General features: G+C 45.3%; 1 protein-coding gene across 1 annotated transcript in view; it reads left to right on the forward strand.

The window, feature by feature from the left end:
- The first annotated feature begins 3,889 nt into the window (after positions 1 to 3,889).
- The window catches only part of LOC139268485 (MOB kinase activator 3C-like), a 110,218-nt gene continuing 100,357 nt past the window's right edge, over positions 3,890 to 13,750 (forward strand). The window contains exon 1 of the mRNA XM_070886716.1: positions 3,890 to 3,909. The gene's annotated coding sequence lies outside the window, so the exon portion shown is untranslated. The remainder of the gene's footprint in view (positions 3,910 to 13,750) is intronic.

The following is a 13,750-nucleotide window of genomic DNA, read 5'->3' on the forward strand; positions in this document are numbered from 1 at the left end:
ACTCCATATACCCACCTTGGTTCTGTAACCCTTAATACCCTTGTCTAACAAAAATCCATCAATTCCAGTTTTGACATTTTCAATTGATAAAGCCTCAACAGCTTTTATGAGAAGAGAGTTCCAAATTTCCACTAACTTTTGTGTGACAAAATGCTTTCTGACATCAACCCTGAATGGCCTAGCTCTTATTTTAAAGTTATACCCTCTTGTTTTGGACTGCCTCATGAGAGAAAACAATTTCTCTCTATCTACCCTATCAAATCATTTGATCATCTTAAACACCTAACTTAGATCACCCCTTAATCTTCTATATTCAAGGGAATACAAGCCTAGTCTCTGCAACCTGTCCTCATAACTTAACCCTTTTAGCCCATTCTGTTGAATCTGCGCTGCATCCCTCCCGAGGTCAATATATCCTTCCTGAGGTGAGGTGTCCCGATCTGAATGCAGTACTTCAGATGGGGCCTAACCAAAGCTCTGTACTACTGCAACATAACTTCCACCACTTTGTATTCCAGCCCCCTCGAGATACAGGCCAACATTCCATTCGCCTTTTAAATTAATTTTTGTACTTGTCCACTAGCTTCTAGTGATACTTGAACCCCTAAATCTCTCTGTTCATCCACAATTCGTAGCTTCTCACCGTTTAGAAAATACTTTGATCTGTCTTTCTTAGGTCCTGAGTGTCCTTGATATTTTGCTTACGTGATTATTGTTCATGTGTCAACCTTGACTGTAATTGTTGCCAGCCTATTTGGGAGTATAAAAATCATTGTGGGAGTATCAAAGCCAAGCTTGATCCTATACAGCTCCAGCAGGAGTCTCTGGATAGTGGTCAGAAGGGAGAACGATCGCTGATTTTCCTTCCTAGCCTGGGGTGCTGAGTCCATTTGTTGTATTCCTATTGCTACCCCAGCTGAGATTAGCTTGCTCAGTGTAGACCAAGGACCTTCCGAATCTGGGGCCTTTCCGCAGTGATTGGTTCAGCTACTCAACAAATAATCTCACTGAGCCATTGTGGGAGCTAAATTATACCGTCTTCAGCAAAATCTGTTATCGCCTGTTTATAAATGAACAAGGTGATGACTTAGGTCAAACCAAAATGCATATGTTGTTATTTTCCAGTGATAGCATTAAACAAAGGTGATGGTAAATTCTTTGCACGACCAACCCAGCCCCCCTCCCACCCCTTCAAGGAAATAATATAAGCCCAACACTTTTACATAAAGACAATGCTCCTCAGAAGAAAATACACGAGGAACTTTGTGCTCCAGGGAAAGGCTGTCAATTAGAAAATAAAATATTTTCTCAGTTTGTGTTCAGTACCAGCATCAAGCAAGTAATGGGTTAGCTCCCCCTATAGTGCTCCACCAAGCTCACCCAGGCCAAATATTAGCACAGGTTAGATTAACAAAACCTTCGCAAATGCAAACTTCACAGTCTATCCAAAACATTTATAAGAACACTAGTGGATCTCCCAGGGTATTTCACTTGGCAACATGGTGAATATAGTCACTCTATCGCGTGTCTCTGCTGTCTTTGTACAGTATTGCTAGTTTCTAAGCCATGGCTGACACCATCTCTATTGACTGTCATGGCTGTCTCTTTCTCTTCTGCTTCTTTCTTGTTTACTCTTTATGGAAATTGAACTAACATTAAATGAAGAAAAGAAGACTCTCTCCCCCTCTCCCCCTTTCCCACCTTCATATCCCCTGTCTCTCACCCACATTCTTTTAATCCCAGTCTCTATCGTCCTTGGTTTAATACACATTCTGAAGTTTAAGGAACACAAAACAAAAGGTACAAAAGATGTGTAGTTAGTACATTGCTATTTTTAAATCTCTTTCCCATTTTCACACACAGACTCTGTATTTAAAAATATACTCAATATATACTTTACTTCAGCAGAAAGTGTTAGAATCTAAAGAAACATATTCCCTCAGTGGTGCTAACGCTATCTGGTTCAAGCACAGGGTCACAGCTCTGGGTAAAAATATCAACCTGGAATTTCCATCGGGAATCTGCCATGGGATATTGGTGGAATTGCTGGATAAATGGTATAAATAACTAAAGGTTTATGCAATTTCTCCATGGCGTTCACATCTCCCACCAAATTTACAGCAAGATTGGGAGAATTGTGAGAAAATTCAGGGCTATCAAGTCCAAACCCAATCATGAGGTAAAGGTTAAGCACTTCAAGTAAAAAAAATAAAGGCAATAAAAGGCACAAAATACAATCCATTGGAAAAATTTAATGATTATTGTGAAATATATATACAGATTGAACCTCTCTTATCCGGACTCCCTTATCCGGCACCACCCCTCGTCCGGGACCTTTCCCGGCCTCCAGTCGCAAAAAGCGACCAGCAAAATCTTACTCACCAAACTTACTCCTCAATTGGCTGCCTCCTCCTCCTCGCTCTGCTAGAACTCCTGCAGCCACAGTCATTGGGCCAGCCGCTCCTCTGCACAGTGCTCCCTCTGAGGGGGTCGGGCCGAATCTTCTGGGCCCGCCGGGGCCCGCCGACTCTTTCTCACCGACTCTTCTGAGGCCTGCCGGGGCCCGCTGACTCTTCGGGGCCCCCTGCACACTGATTAGCTGACTGACTGACAGTTGGTCCAGTCAATCTGCACACACACACACTTACCCCTGCAACAGCACTTAAAGGCGCAGTCCACCCAAGCATGTGACCTCCCCTCATCTGGCAAAATCCCTCGTTCGGGCCAGGCTGGGTCCCAAGGGTGCCAGATAAGGGAGGTTCAACCTGTACATATTTTTTTGAATTTTAACATTTTGTTTAAACCCTTATTTTGAAGAGTTACTGAGAAAAAAATGGTAGTGAGAAAGATTTCAGAAAATGTTTCAAACAATTAGTGGGAACATGGTGGCCAGACTGTACGTCATTGAGGTGTTTACCTATGTGGACTTTGTAATAGGTTGACACAAAAATTGTAACAAAAATGTGATAACAGGAAGGCAGGTTGTACAGACACGAAGTGCAAGCAGACCTAAGATTTTTTATTAGATTGGATGTGGATTTTCCTCTGCCACACAAATATTACTGTAATATAGAGCTCCACCTAGTGGACTACTGTGGTAATGCAACTGCTGCTGTAAATACAATAAAAGTCACATGAAGTAATGGAGCCACCTTGTAGTCTGTGTGTGTTTGTGATGTCGTAGAGAAGATATCACAATTACAAATGCCTTTTTACATGGGTTAATGCTGATGTGCATTTCAGCTGCTAGTGTTCAGTGAATGGCACTGTTGCAGATGGCTAAAGCATTGTCTTGGTGGGTGCACTTCCTCTTAACACTGGTATCAAATGGATCAGTCTATTTACAGATTGATCATATAACTTGTATGAGCTTGCAAACTGCTGTGTATTTTCTAAAACACATGGGAAGAAGCGGACTTGGCACGGGTGTGGTGCCTTGTCCTCTGTCACCCTGACCTGCCTGTTCTGATGTTTAACAGTTAAAGTGGATGAAAATGAAGAAGCCTTATAAATGAAATTTTTTTTGTTTTATGCTGAAGTAGTTGATGAAACCACGTCATTCCTTCTACTTCCTTGACTCTAAGTTCCTTTCCACGGAGCCAAATAAAACTAGGGAACTATCTCTTTAAGGATATTTTTTTTTAAAGCCCCAAAAAGATTAACAGATGCAATCGGGGGTTGTCTCAGGATGTGACATCATAAACAGGAAAACAGGAGAATAGTCCAGCCAGTTCTTATGTAATCCTCTCCTGTCTTAGCACTGTGTAAATGCTGAGAGGAAAGCACCAAACTGTGGCTGTGTTAAATTGAGTCTGTAACAATGTAAATTCACCACAGCTGCAGTTTCCTGTAGCAACTGTGAAGATCCTGCGTGCAGAAGAGAAAGAAACACTTCTTAAGGTGCTTGGAGTAAGTGATAAAAGTTTCAATACTTTTCAGAATGTCTTTGTACCAAACTTCTTTTTTTACTTGGAAAAAGAATGCAAGTTTTTTTTTAACAATTGATCTGCAGATTTCAGCTCTGTGAATGTAGGCTGTCGGGAATCAACTGTCCAGTCATCCGTGGTATGCAGGCTAAACATAAAGGCAGCTGTTTCACCACTGCAATGGAATTTAAACAACTTTCTTTCTCTCATATTATAGAGGAACATTTGGGGGTGAGGGGAAATGACAACTCGCTTAAAATAGTGAAGAGCAGAGAATGCTATTTTCCTATGATTTGTTTTAAATTGTGAAACATTTCTCCAGGATATTACATTCTGTTAAAATTGGATTTCTGCCCAAGGGTGACTCATAGACACAACACACTAGAACAGACTGAATAGATAGGATGCAGATCAAGACTCTATGCAGTCCCTGACCTTCCATACTAGTTCAATGCTGTTATTATTTTACAAAAGCATATAAAATATTTTTAAAGTTTCTGGTTGGTGAGGCGATGTCATTGTGCTGTGAAAAGGAAAATTGCCAGAATGCATTAATGCCTTAAATATGACATGTGTGAGTTGACCTGTCTCCTCACAGATCATTTTTTTTATTCATTCACGGGATGTGGGCATTGCTGGCAAGGCCAACATTAATTGCCCATCCTTAATTGCCCTTGAGAAGGTGGTAGTGAGCTGCCTTCTTGAACCGCTGCAGTCCGTGTAGTGAAAGTACTCCTACAGCGCTTTTGGGGAGGGAGTTCCAGGATTTTGAACCAGTGACTTTGAAGGAACGGCGCTATATTTCCAAGTCAGGATGGTGTGTCATTTGGAGAGGAACTTGGAGGTGATGGTGTTCTCATGTACCTGCTGCCTTTGTTCTTCTAGGTGGTATAAGTCGTGGGTTTAGGATATCTTTCTGTTAGTTCTATTGCTAACATACTAAATCTAAACTCATATTTAATATACCCTCCACAAATAGCCACATGCTGTGCATGCCCATGCAGTGTGGGTAAATACATGGTGGCAAAACATACCAAGGCAGGTGAGTTAGACACTAAGTAGGAATTAGGTAAGACAGCCAAAGGTTTTATGAAAGAGATCTGTTTTGAAGAGACCTATCAAGGTGGGGAGAGACGTAGGAATGTGGAGGGCCACAGGAAGAGAATTCCGGTTGCAGGGCCATGACGGCTAAGGTCTTCGGTGCCAATGACGGAGTGGAGGGAGGGGCATGCAGTCTAGGTCAGAGTTGGACAAGTGGTGGATGTGAACTGGGGCACCAGACTAGGTAAGGCAATAGAGACTGGGAGGGGTCAGACCATAAAGGGTCAAATGAGGATTTTAAAGTCTAGGTTTTGGTGGTCACGGAGCTAATGGAGGGGACAGAGTAACAAATGAGTGGGGTGCTCCACAGGATAGGATGTGGACAATGGAGCGGGGAGGTAATGTTAAATTTATGTAGAAGCGGGTGGCTGGCAGCAACCTGCGATTTTAATGTGGAGTCAGGGGGAACAATCCTGCTCCTCCCGGCTCTACACTCAGGTAAGTATTTTTAACAAATGTAACCTTTTGGTTGGTGGCCTGCAATGGTCCCTTTAAGGATAGCTGTTTAGGCCACAGGTAGACCTGGTTTTCCTAAATGCAGTCAGCGCTGGCTGCCTCAGACTAAACCTGATATACTCATAATAAAGGATGAAGCTGAGTACTGTGAACAATGAGCAAGTGTGACCTTAGCTCCTTTAATAAGACTCCAGCGTGCAGGTACCTCGTGGATGGCCTGCTTATATACTGTGCTCCCAAGGGATGCTGGGATCCCTTGGGACTCCAACAGGTAGACCCTTTGGTGGTGCTGTGATACAGATTGCAAAGGGTTAAATACATAACATCACTCCCTCATAAAGTTAATAGTACACTTATTTACAGGGTTAGACGATCTGGGGCTTTTCGCTCCCTTGTCGATCGTCTCGGTATAAATGCGGGTGTGGGTGAGTTGGTTAGTTCTTCACTGGGCTGCTGGGCAGCCGGCCTTGCCGGGCTGCTGGGGCTGGTGAGTTCGGCTTCGTGGTCAACCATGATGTCGGTTGGCACTTGTGTGTGTGTGTTGGAGGGTCAAAGTTGGTGGTGTCTTCTTCGGGTTGTTTGTAGCTGTTGGTGAACCGCAATTTGATTTGGTCCAAATGTTTTCTGCACGTTAATCCATTGGCCAATTTAATCTGAAGTACCCTACTCCCCTCGTTGGCTGTGACTGTGCCAGCGAGCCATTTGGGACCATGTCCATAATTGAGTACAAACACAGGGTCCTTGACCTCAATATCGCGTGACAAATTTGCACAGTCATGGTGCATACTTTGTTGATGCCGTTTGACCTCCACATGATCATGGAGATCAGGGTGGACAAGAGTGAGCCTTGTTTTGAGCGCCCTTTTCATGAGCAGCTCGGCTGGGGGAACCCCGGTGAGTGAGTGGGGTCTGGTGTGGTAGCTGAGCAGTACTCGGGACAGTCAGGTCTGCAGGGAGCCTTCTGACACGCGTTTCAAGTTTTGCTTGATGGTCTGAACTGCCCGTTCTGCCTGGCCGTTGGATGCAGGCTTGAATGGAGCAGATGTGACGTGCTTGATCCCATTGCGGGTCATGAATTCCTTGAAGTCAGCACTGGTGAAACACGGCCCATTGTCACTGACTAGGACATCAGGCAGGCCGTGCATGGCAAACATGGCTCGTAGGCTTTCGATGGTGTCAGTGGACGTGCTTACAGACATTATTGCACATTCAATCCATTTTGAATAAACATCCACGGCAACCAAGAACATTTTACCTAGAAATGGGCCCTCATAGTCCACGTGGATCCTCGATCACAGTTTGGAGGGCCACGACCACAAACTTAGCGGTGCCTCACTGGGTGCATTGCTCAGCTGAGAGCAAGTGTTGCACTGACTCACACATCTAAATCTGAGTCAATGCTGGGCCACCACACATGGGATCGGGCTATGGCTTTCATCATTACAATGCCTGGATGGGTGCTGTGCAGCTCACAAATGAATGTATCTCTGCCTTTCTTAGGCAAGAACACGCGATTACCCCACAATAGACAGTCTGCCTGCAAGGACATTTAGTCTTTGCGCCTGTGGAACGTTTAATCGCCTCCTGCTTCTCCGCTGAGAGCATCAGCGCAGTTCTCTCTGCCCGATCTGTGGCAGATTACGTAGTTGTATGCCGACAGCGTGAGTGCCCATCTTTGGATGCGGGCAGAGGCATCGGTGTTAATCCCTTTGCTCTCAGAGAACAGCGATATAAGCGGCTTGTGGTCAGTTTCAAGCTTGAACTTGAGGCCAATCAAGTACTGGTGCATTTTCTTTACCCTGTAAACGCACGCCAGAGCGTCTTTTTCAATCATGCTGTAGGCCCTTTTGGCCTTGGACAAACTCCTGGACGCATAAGCGACTGGTTGCAAGATCCCCGATTCATTAGCCTGTTGTAACACGCACCCGACCCCGTATGACGATGCATCGCAAGCTAGCACTAATCATTTACACGGGTTATACAGGACAAGTAGTTTGTTTGAACACAACAGATTTCTGGCTTTCTCAAAAGCAGCCTCTTGTGAATTCCCCCATACCCAGTCGCCTCCCTTGTGCATTAGCACATGTCGGGGTTCTAGCAGGTTGCTTAACCTGGTAGGAAATTACCGAAATAGTTAAGGAGTCCCAGGAACGACCGCAGCTCCGTCACGTTCTGTGGTCTCGGCGCATTCTTGATGGCCTCCGTCTTGACGTCGGTGGGTCTGATGCCGTCTGCTGCGATTCTTCTTCTCAAGAACTCAACCTCCGGCGCCAGGAAAACACACTTCGAGCGTTTCAACCTGAGCCCCACGCGATCCAACCGACTAAGAACCTCTTCCAGATTCTTCAAGTGTTCAATGGTATCCCGACCTGTAACCAGTATGTTGTCCTGGAAAACCACGATGCGCGAACTGACTTTAGCAGGCTCTCCATGTTCCATTGGAAGATTGCCGCGGCCGACCGAATCCTGAACGGGCATCTGTTATAGATGAACAGACCTTTGTGCGTGTTGATGCAGGGGAGGCCTTTTGAAGACTCCTCCAGCTCCTGCGTCATGTAGGCCGAGGTCAGGTCCAACTTGGTGAACGTCTTCCCTCCAGCCAGGATCGAAAATAGGTCGTCTGCCTTGGGTAGTGGGTACTGGTCCTGTAGTTAAAAAATGGTTAATCGTAACTATAGTCCCCACAAATTCTGACCGTGCCATCCTCTTTAAGTACTGGGACAATCGGACTGGCCCACTCGTTGAAATCCACTGGCGTGATGATGCCTTCTCGCTGCAGCCTGTCCAGCTCAATTTCCACTTTCTCACGCATCATATATGATATCGCCCGTGCCTTGTGGTGATGGGTCATGTACCGGGAACGAAATGGATCTGCACTTTCGCCCCCGAGAAGCTTCCAATGCCTGGCTCGAACAACGATGGAAATCTGCTCAGAACCTGGGCACATGAGTTGTTGTCGACGGACGAAAGCGCTCGGATGTTGTCCCATTATCAGCGGATTTTTCCCAGCCAGCTTCTGCCAAACAGTGTGGGGCCATCCCCTGGCACGATCCACAGCGGGAGTTCATGTACTGCTCCATCATAGGAGACTTTGGCTTCTGCACTGCCAATTACAGGGATTAGTTCCTTGGTGTAAGTCCTTAGTTTGGTGTGAATGGGGCTGAGCTTGGGCCTGTGTGCCTTGTTGCACCACAGCCTGTCGAAGGCCTTTTTGCTCATTATGGACTGACTCGCACCCGTGTCCAGTTCCATAGATACTGGAATTCTGTTCAGTTCAACTTTCAACATTATTGGTGGACATTTCGTGGTGAATGTGTGTATCCCGCACACTTCTGCCTCCTCGGTACGAGTCTCCAATTCAGCCTGATCCACAGTGGATCGATCTTCCTCTGCAACGTGTTGGTTTGCACATTCGCTAGAGGTATCCCATTGTTCTGCAGCCGTTGCACGCATAGTGCTTGAAGCGGCATTGATGGGCCCGATGATCACCTTCACATCGCTAACAAGATGTTAACTGCCTCGCATTAACGATTGATGGCGGACTTTGGGTCATCTGAGGTCGTGCAGCAGCAGCCTGCGTGCACGTTCTGCCATGTATATGTTTGCTCGAAAATTAAGGTTTTTTTGTGCACAATACTGGCCGAAACCTCTCTACTCTGCGAAATCTGTTTGGTGTTGTCGCTGGTGGACATAAATGCCTAGTCTATCATTATGGCTTTGCTTAGATTCAGAGTTTCAACAGTCAACAGTTTGCGAAGGATTACCTCATGGCTAATGTCCAGTACAACAAAGTCTCTCAGCATTTGTTCTAGGAATCCCTCAAATTCGCAATGTTCTGCAAGGCATTTCGGCGACATAGCTCGCCACTTCCTGGCCCTCCGACCGTTGACACGAGTAGAACCGATAACTCGCCATCAAAACGCTTTCCTTATGATTTAGGTGCTCCCGGACCAGCGTACACAATTCTTCATAGGATTTAGATGTTGGTTTTACCGGAGCTAGAAGATTCTTCATGAGGCCATAGATTGTTGCCCCACAGACAGTAAGGAGGATCGCTCTTTGTTTGGTAGCGTTCTCATCCCCTTCCAGCTCGTTGGCCACAAAGTATTGGTCGAGTCTCTCCACGAAGGCCTTCCAATCATCCCCTTCTGAGAACTTCTCCAGGATACCAACTATCCTTTACATTTTCACGTGATTGTTCGTTACCTCGTCACCAATTAATACACTCATAATAAAGGATGAAACTGAGTACTGTTAGCAATGGGCAAGTATGACCTTAGCTTCTTTAATAAGACTCCAGAGTGCAGGTACCTCGTGGGTGGCCTGCTTATATACATTGCTCCCAAGGGATGCTGGGATCCCTTGGGACTCCAACAGGTAGGCCCTCTGGTGGTGGTGTGATTAGGTTGCAAAGGGTTAAATACATAACAAAACCAATAATGCAGAGGGTGCTTCAAATAAGTGTTGGACCCTTATTTTCATATGCAAAGCTGCGCAGCTTAAAGGTTACATTAATGGGTGCCCATTTAGTGCGCAAAAAACAAGCCGTGCCATCGAATTTGAGTGTGCTGCATGGACCTAGTGCGCGCACACATCGCAGTGTGGGCTGGCCCGTGCTGCCCCTGGGCCTTCGGCTCTTCTGGGCCCCATACCGTCATTTGCCGCACCTCCTCCACGATCTCTCGCTGCTCCTCCGCCACAAAACGCTTGCCGTACCTCCGTCACGATCTCTCAGCGTTCTTCCGCCACTAAACACTCGACGCCACGATCTCCCACCACACCTCGCACTAAACATTTGCCGGACCTCCGTCACAATCACCCACCAAATCTCAGCCACGATCCCTCATCACTCCTCCAGCTCGATCATTTGCCGCACCTCCGCCGTGTCCTTCCCGCTCCTCTGCTATGCCAGGGCTCCGCCGATGCTCCTGCCCACGTTCCAAACGGCGACCTGCATCCTGATGACTTCACCCAATCGCCCACCTCGAAGCCATCGCACACTTGGAACAGCTCGCGTTGGAAACCTTAGGGTTATGGGGAGCGGGCAGGAAAGTGGAGTTGAGGCCAAGATCAGATCAGCCATGATCTTATTGAATGGCGGAGAAGGCTCAAGGGGCCAAATGGCATACTCCTGCTCTTTGTACTTATATTCTAAACATAGTCATCAGCTCTGACCTACATTCTGCTTTAATGCTTGCATCTGCCAAAATTGCCCAGTGGTGCAAACTCAGCACTGTTGTCCCAACAGCCAACCTCTTACCATGATAACCGAGCCTCTGCCACAATAAGAAAAGCAATTTTTTTCTCTTTTTTTCAATAGTTTTACTTTCACAATCTTATCAGTCCTGGTGTTCTGTTGAGTTTACAGTGTAAACAAGACAAACACTCAATGCTCTCAAAGCAGTTTAACTCCAGTCATTAGAAAAATGTTTGTTTATTTTCAAATTCAATTTTTGTTGTTCAGCATATTTTATATGTGCTCCTTACGACTGTCTATGAGACATCCAGAAAATCATGCTACACCTGGAAGGTAGACAGGTTTGGTACCACCAGATCCTTATTAAAAAGTTCAGTCGATTAGCACTTCACCCCTGGGAGCTGGTTTCCGATTCAGCCCAAAGTAATTAGCACGCAGTTTTCCTCCGTATGCTAGCTGTTAGGCTCTGTGTGAAATGAATTTAGGTAGTTTCAACCCAGTTTTTAGATGAGTGGAAACTCCAACAATTCACACTGGTACAGAAGTGGCTGTTCCTCTGAGACTGATGTTAAGGCACATTGTTAGGAGCTACATCTAAGTTCTCCTCTTGGGTGCATTTGATTGTTTACACCGTGTCAGTTCCCAGTAATGACTGTTTTAGCAAATATTCAGTGGAATCTAAAATGAAGCCAACCACCAATAAAAAAAAGTATTTTAAGCTCCTATGATGTAATCTGGTTGTGAGCTATTAAGTGGTGCCATGATAGTCCCTATAAAACTTTGTGCTCACACTGTGTCGGGATAATATTGACTTTGGGTGATAGTCTAAAATGGGTGCTATCAGATCAGTCGCTACTGATAAATTTCTGCCGATTTTCATTTCCATTGAGCGATGGGGGATTGGAGGGTGTACATTGTCACTGAACTCAGTCAGATTGGTGTAATGCCTCAATGAATTGTTTGGATGGATGATTGTAGGGGATTGTAGAGTGTTTGTGAATTATAGAAAGGAGGGTTGGAGGGAGAGAGTGTCCCTATGAAGGGGAAATTGACCATCGAGGTAGCTGGGTCTGTCTGCCGAATTTATTGAAAGCTTAAATGTCACTTTATTTTCATTCAGGATCTATCAATTATGAAGTAGGAAAGTGTGTAAAACAGAATGTACCATTTTTAATGTAAAATTTCTTAATTTTTTGGGGAGCATTATCTCTGACCTCTCCCCTCAAGAAATGCACTATTGGTTGCCATGAAGGCTGTGGGAGGGATACAAGCATTTGGAAGGAATATACATAATTCTAAACTTACTGCTGACCATTTACTGTTGGCTAAAAAAATCCAGGAAGGGACAATTACTTAATTGGAAAGAAAACCATGTGAATGGAAGATGAAAGAGATCTGGGAGTCCTGATTGCCACTCAGCATTGTTGCGATAGCTTCATATTATTGTCAATGAGTGAAGCAAATGAGATGTTGGGAATCGGGAATGTATTAAAAGGTTCACATTGAGTGAAAATAGTGAAGTAGTCCTGCCACTTAACCCGTTTGTACAACTGGACTTAGAACACTGCATACAGTTCTGGTCGCCTTAGTACAAAATTGGAGCAATTGAAAGGGTACAAAAGAGAACATCCAGAATGATTATGGGGATGAAGGGTTTGGATTATGAGGAGCAATTAGGCATGTTCTCTGGAAAAGACCAGGCTCAGAGGTGATGTGATTGCAGAGTACTTAAGGAAGTGGCCCTAGAAATAGTGGATGCATTGGTGATCATTTTCCAACAGTCTATCAACTCTGGATCAGTTCCTATGGACTGGAGGGTGGCTAATGTAGCACCACTTTTTAAAAAAGGAGGGAGAGAGAAAACGGAGAATTATAGACCGGTTAGCCTGACAGCAGTAGTGGGGAAAATGTTGGAATCAATTATTAAAGATGAAATAGCAGCGCATTTGGAAAGCAGTGACAGGATCGGTCCAAGTCAGCATGGATTTGTGAAAGGGAAATCATGCTTGACAAATCTTCTGAAATTTTTTGAGGATGTAACTAATAGAGTGGACAAGGGAGAACCAGTGGATGTGGTGTATTTGGACTTTCAAAAGGCTTTTGACAAGGTCCCACACAAGAGATTGGTGTGCATAATTAAAGCACATGGCATTGGGGATAATGTACTGATGTGGATAGAGAACGGGTTGGCAGACAGGAAGCAGAGAGTCGGGATAAACGGGTACTTTTCAGAATGGCAGACAGTGACTAGCGGGGTGCTGCAGGGTTCAGTGCTGAGATCCCAGCTATTTACAATATACATTAATGATTTAGATGCAGGAATTGAGTGTAATATCTCCAAGTTTGCGGATGATACTAAGCTGGGTGGCGGTGTGAGCTGTGAGGAGGACGCTAAGAGGATGCAGGGTGACTTGGACAGGTTAGGTGAATGGGCAAATGCATGGCAGATGCAATATAATGTGGATAAATGTGAGGTTATCCACTTTGGGGGCAAAAACACGAAGGCGGAATATTATCTGAATGGTGGCAGATTAGGAAAAGGGGAGGTGCCACGAGACCTGGGTGTCATTGTACATCAGTCATTGAAAGTTGGCATGCAGGTATAGCAGGCAGTGAAGAAGGCAAATGGTATGTTGGCCTTCATAGCGAGGGGATTTGAGTATAGGAGCAGGAAGGTCTTATTGCAGTTGTACAGGGCCTTGGTGAGGCTTCACCTGGAATATTGTGTTCAGTTTTGGTCTCCTAATCTGAGGAAGGACGTTCTTGCTATTGAGGGAGTGCAACGAAGGTTCACCAAACTGAATCCCAGGATGGCAGGACTTGACATATGAGGAGAGACTGGATCAACTGGGCCTGTATTCATTGGAGTTTAGAAGGATGAGAGGGGATCTCATAGAAACATATAAAATTCTGATGGGACTGGACAGGTTAGATGCAGGAAGAATGTTCCCGATGTTGGGGAAGTCCAGAACCCGGGGACCCAGTCCAAGGATAAGGGGTAAGCCAGTTAGGACTGAGATGAGGAGAAACTTGTTCAGTCAGAGTTGTTAACCTGTGGAATTCCCCACCG

The sequence above is a fragment of the Pristiophorus japonicus genome, chromosome 8 (assembly GCF_044704955.1).
Source record: "Pristiophorus japonicus isolate sPriJap1 chromosome 8, sPriJap1.hap1, whole genome shotgun sequence".
In the NCBI taxonomy this organism is placed as follows: Eukaryota; Metazoa; Chordata; class Chondrichthyes; family Pristiophoridae; genus Pristiophorus; species Pristiophorus japonicus.